General features: G+C 50.2%; 1 pseudogene; it reads right to left on the bottom strand.

The window, feature by feature from the left end:
- Positions 1 to 953: 953 nt before the first annotated feature.
- Positions 954 to 4,345, bottom strand: LOC123139227 (uncharacterized; annotated as a pseudogene).
- Positions 4,346 to 5,756: the final 1,411 nt, after the last annotated feature.

The following is a 5,756-nucleotide window of genomic DNA, read 5'->3' as shown; positions in this document are numbered from 1 at the left end:
TTCGTGGAGAGAGCCATCAGAACAAACCTATACTTCCAACTTACCAGTTCTGAGAGAGAACTACCTACTCATGTGTTGAGGCCAAGATATTCCATTCCTACCATATGAATCTTGATCTCTAGCCTTCCCCAAGTTTCTTTCCACTCAAATCTTTTTTCCACCAGATCCAAATCCTATGAGAGAGAGTTGAGTGTTGGGGAGACTATCATTTGAAGCACAAGAGCAAGGAGTTCATCACCAACACACCATTTGTTACTTTTTTGGAGAGTGGTGTCTCCTAGATTGGCTAGGTGTCACTTGGGAGCCTCCGACAAGATTGTGGAGTTGAACCAAGGAGTTTGTAAGGGCAAGGAGATCGCCTACTTCGTGAAGATCTACCGCTAGTGAGGCAAGTCCTTCGTGGGCGACGGCCATAGTGGGATAGACAAGGTTGCTTCTTTGTGGACCCTTCGTGGGTGGAGCCCTCCGTGGACTCGCGCAACCGTTACCCTTCGTGGGTTGAAGTCTCCATCAACGTGGATGTATGATAGCACCACCTATCGAAACTACGACAAAAACATCCGTGTCTCCAATTGCGTTTGAATCCTCCAAAACCCTTCCCTTTACATTCTTGCAAGTTGCATGCTTTACTTTCCGCTGCTCATATACTCTTTGCATGCTTGCTTGTTATGTATTGTGAATGTTAAACTTGTGCCTAAACTCCACTTAAACCTAAAGAAGTTAAAAACTGCAACTTTGATACTTAGTGTCTAATCACCCCCCTCTAGACACCTCTTCTCAAGGTCCTACACATAAGCGTTCTTATATTATGGGACGAAGGGAGTAACATTTACAAGGCCGGCTACAACCTTCCAAACTGATGAAAAGAAGAACACTTTCATGAGAAGATCAATCTAGCTGTAACTGTAAGCGGAGATGTATGGATGTTGCGCAGGCCACGGGGGCACATGCTACTATATGCAGCAGCCACCGGAGCCACTATCGCAGCAAGGCACCGAGCTGTAGCTGGTGCTGCCGCCGCCGCCGCCGCCGGACGAGGAGGAGGAGTGATCCATGGGGTAGTAGTCGTGCCTCTCGATCAGCGGCGAGTAGTTGCCCGGGTGGCTGCCCGCCACCGCGCGCGAGTAGCTGCTGCTGTAGGCGTAGCCATAGCCATAGCCGCCTTGCACGGCTAGCGGCGACGGGTGGTGGTGGTAAGCCTACGGGCTTGGCGCCGCGCCGTACTGGTAGTGCTGCGAGCCGTTGTACGGCCCCACCGCCCCCTTGGTCCCCGCCGGGAGCGGGAGTGACGACTCGCCGAACGTGTCGAGCGTCCTCAGCTCCACGATCTCTGCGGCGCCCTATTGGAGTAAACCACGTTAGGTGACGTTCAGTACAGTACTAGCTAGTCAGGTGACTCGGTTAGTCAGTTAGTGCATGGATGAGTCAGTGTAGTTTGCATGGAATGAGTCCAAGCCGGTGGCTCTTGGCCGTGTGTTGGTGGCGCATGGATAGGAGTGGATGGCATTACGTGCAGGTAGTTAGTGATTAGCATCATGCATGGAGTTAGTTGGAGTAGTGGCTGGATGTGCTGGCCGGTTAGTGCGTCCGTGATGACCGGACGTGATGGCTGGCTATGTGGCCTCCTGTGTATATATATGTCACATTGAGCAATAGAAAGAAGCCGAGAGGGCTGGGCCATGATGTAGTGTATGTGCTTTTCACCTGGAGACAAGAGGCAAAGCTAGTTTCTCCATGGTGAAGTGTGTGGGCGTGTGTGTCTTCTGCCCTGTGTGTGTTCTTTGTGTTGTGTGATACAAACCAAAGAGAGACCTTTGTGAGATAGAGGAAGGCAAAGAGCGGCGCTGCAAGGAGGCGGCACCAACAATTGGCATCAGAGCCACAAGGTTCGAGGGGCGGCCGTGGCGTGCGGCGGCGTCAGCGGCGCGCGCGGCGAGCGCGGCGGACATGAAGGCATCGGTTGCGGTGCGCGGTGATGCAGTGTGATGCCGTGCGCGCGACGAGCAGTGGCGGTTGCGGAGACAAGGAGGTTGCCGAGGACCTGCATGGTGGCGCAGTGGCCGCGGTGGCTCGGCGCGACGACCGTGTAGGTGCTGCGCTGCGGTTAAGGCCGCAGCAGTGCAGGGCAATAAGCCGCGGCGACGAGCCGGGCGCGACCGGTGCATGTTATGAGTGCACACTGGACGCGTCGGGCGCGTCGGGACCACGGGTGCGCGTACGAGCGTGCAGTTGACATTGGGAGGAGGCGTATGTCGCCGTTGTGCTCGAGTTCGGCTACATCCTTCCGGCGTTTGTCGCTGGCGGCTGCCATGGCAGACGCGGAGGCGGCGCGCGGTGAACGTTTGGTGCGGTCGGGCTCGTCGGGCGCGTCAGGTGCGCGCGGGACGTGTCGGATGCATTGGTGCGGTTGGGCTCATCCGGCGCGTCGGATGCGCGCGGGACGTGCGGGGCAAAGAGGGACGCCAGGCGTATATCGCCGACGGAGAAGGAGCTCGGCGTATGTCGCCGGTGTCGTGACGGAGCACGGTGCAACCAACGTCAATGCGCCAGGTCGGGTCCGCGGACTGAGTCACGGCCATGCACATACACTACATCATGACCCAGCCCTCTCGGCTTCTTTCTATTGCTCAATGTGACATATATATATACACAGGAGGCCACACAGCCAGCCATCAGGTCCGGTCATCACGCACGCACTAACCGGCCAGCAGATCAGGCCACTACTCCAACTAACTCCATGCATGATGCTAATCACTAACTACATGCACGTGATGCCATCCACTCCTATCCATGCGCCACCAACACATGGCCAAGAGCCACTGGCTTGGACTCATTCCATGCAAACTACACTGACTCATCCATGCACTAACTGACTAACCGAGTCACCTGACTAGCTAGTACTGTATTGAACGTCACCTAACGTGGTTTACTCCAACATACTCCCCCTAAACCATAATCTCGCTATCGCCGGAGTTGTTGCAGCTCCTGTCATTGTCGTCGTCACGGCCGTGACCCAGCCCGCGGACCCGACCTGGCGCATTGACGCTAGTTGCATCGTGCTCCGTCACGACCCCGGCGACATACGCCGAGCTCCTTCTCCGCCGGCGACAGACGCCCACCTTCTTCTCGAGGCTCTTGGTCAGCGTGTTCGAGTCCACATCGTCGCCGATCACCAGCAGCAGATTCTTGTCGCCGTCGGCCAGCATCACCAACTCCACCCCTGCATACTCCTACCAAGTCCCAACCCAGTTAACCATCTCGTGCCAACGCTGGCTTGAATTAATTAACGGAAAAACTTCGCGGGCAAGGAATGAATTAAACTTCGATCTATCGTTATGGAAGAATCACAAATCTAAAAAGGACATATGGTCGTATATACGTACCGCTAGCCGTAGCTGCCACTTTCATGGCTTTGGTTTGGTATTTCTCCGAGTTGATCTCCTTCTGAAATTTGTTTATAGTTGTAAACAGAACAGCTCGTAAGTTATGCAAATACTTCTTTTAGAAAATGAAGAATAAATTGAACTGGATGTATTGAGAGATAAGAGGATAGACAAAATAGTCCCAAAGAAGAGGGAAATTCGTTTTGGCTCTAGGTTCCAAATGATCTCACTATCTGGACCACTCACTTCCATAGAGATTCGTGTGAGTTTCTGTATTACCTGCCGTATACACCATTTCCCCTTCTTTTTGAACAGTGCAAGGCCCACACCTGGAAAACATTTAATGACCGTATTTCCGTTTAGCCACTGTTGGTACAGACAGATGGAACTGATTAGAGCAAGTGCTCCGTTTGGTCATGTACCATTGCACTTCATTGTCAGCTGCCCACAACAGCCGAATCAATGCATAGCATTCACACTGGCAGACCTGCTGTTCTCAGATGTTTACTAGCTCTGAACACAATCACATGACAAAATGATCAACATTCCTGCCGCTTCATAGTCTAGAACAATGAAAAAGATTATGATAACATCAACATGGAGAGCGAATGACATATAGAGCATTGGGAAACAATTCCCAACACACACTTAGTCTTATCTGGATTCAATATACTTTTAGCAATTTCCATATACTAAAATTCAGGAATCTCTTACAACACAAGCAACTTGGCTACCTTAACGTCCCTCATGGCGTTAAATCACGACCACTTATCATACCCCAGATTATCTTGTAGCCCTCCCAGGACTGAGAGTTCTTCATGTTTCTGCACGTCCTTCACTTTTCGCCTTGGTGGCACAGATTTCTTCCGGACTAGCGACCACGCCGGCAAAATGGCGAAAAGTGGTAACACGTCGACGATGGCTTTCGGCGTCATCTCGCAGCACATTTTCTCCTCCTCCATTTGGCTAGACATCACCAAGGATCATGAATTTGTTCCCAAAAGCACTATCACAAATTTTTACAGGTACAAATTATGTCAGCAATGGTTCCAATGGAGACTCCATCGACGGAGCTCCTCCGCACGGAGAAACTGATCCGGCCCTATGTTGACGAAGAAGCCAGCTTCTCCAGATGGTTCCGTCCGCGTTCAGGCCGACATTGATGAAGTATCGTATCCTCCACAAGCCCTCTTTTCAGTTTGCTTGCATCGGTAGATGAGCCGCATTCAAGCCATTGCTCCTGTAAACTGGCCCCACGCAGAAGTATGTAGCACTACACGCACGAGCTCCTACTACATGTTCCATCGGCACATCAAAACTTTGTCAACCAGCCCTTCGAGCATTAACGGTTGCCGCACCGATGCAACGCCTCCGTCCACTCAATAGCTAGCTATACGATACCCTGCTATACGCCCAGGTTGGTACACCAGATTTTCCAAACAACCGTATATAATCAGAAATGGCTTTTGGCTCAGATCTAGAGGAGTATCTGGACGTCTAGGACAATGAGAACATTTGCACATGAGTGCCAAAACGCCTCTCCCCAAAGAAGAAGAATATGAGGAGGAGGAAGAAGAAGAAACACATACAAACAAGAAAGGTGAGTGTTTAGTTTCAAAAAACAAAAGAAAAAGAGTGCTTACCCTCATGGTTGTTCGCTTTGCTCCTCAACAGATGACGGAAGAAAAACAAAGGCTGCCTCCAAGTACTGAAAGAACGAAGGTCATGTGTACTACTCATATATATACTCCCCCGTACACACTTCTAGACATGTACGACATAACGGTGCTGACACTGTAGAATTGCATGCTCTAGTCGATCCAATCAAAAGATCGATCTTATGGAAGAGACTAGGCAGCACATTATATGTCAATACTCCCCCTTACGTGTGGCTCCCTCAGGCCAAAACGTGGACCAAAAGCGGGCTGCAATTTAGTTGCATCAGCGGGGTCTTGAACTCAAGACCTCTTGGCTCTGATACCATGTAGAAGTGCGTGCTCTAGCCAATGCAATCAAAAGACCGATCTAATGGAAGAGACTAGGTAGTACATTATACATCAACAGACACTACTCATATTTTCAGCAGTAGTGTAAAATAATGCTCTTATATTATGAGAAGAAGGAAGTACTTCATAATATCATGTTTAAATGACAAGTTATGTTTAATTAGTAACCAAATCAAAGATCACTGATATAGTCTTAGAAAGAGCACATCGCTGATAAACAAAAGCCCCAAGTTTGCATATTTAATTGGTTTGACCAGAAGACTTTGTCTCTTTTTTGTCGGTAAGAATTCCATTAGAGCACCTTCTACTTCTAATAGACCATGAACAATAGATAGAGACTTTTTGTGGTGTGTTTGTTGGGATCCGA

Source organism: Triticum aestivum, chromosome 6B, assembly GCF_018294505.1.
Source record: "Triticum aestivum cultivar Chinese Spring chromosome 6B, IWGSC CS RefSeq v2.1, whole genome shotgun sequence".
Taxonomy (NCBI): Eukaryota; Viridiplantae; Streptophyta; class Magnoliopsida; order Poales; family Poaceae; genus Triticum; species Triticum aestivum.
Note: the sequence above shows the minus strand (reverse complement) of the source record. Positions and strands in the feature narration are given on the sequence as shown.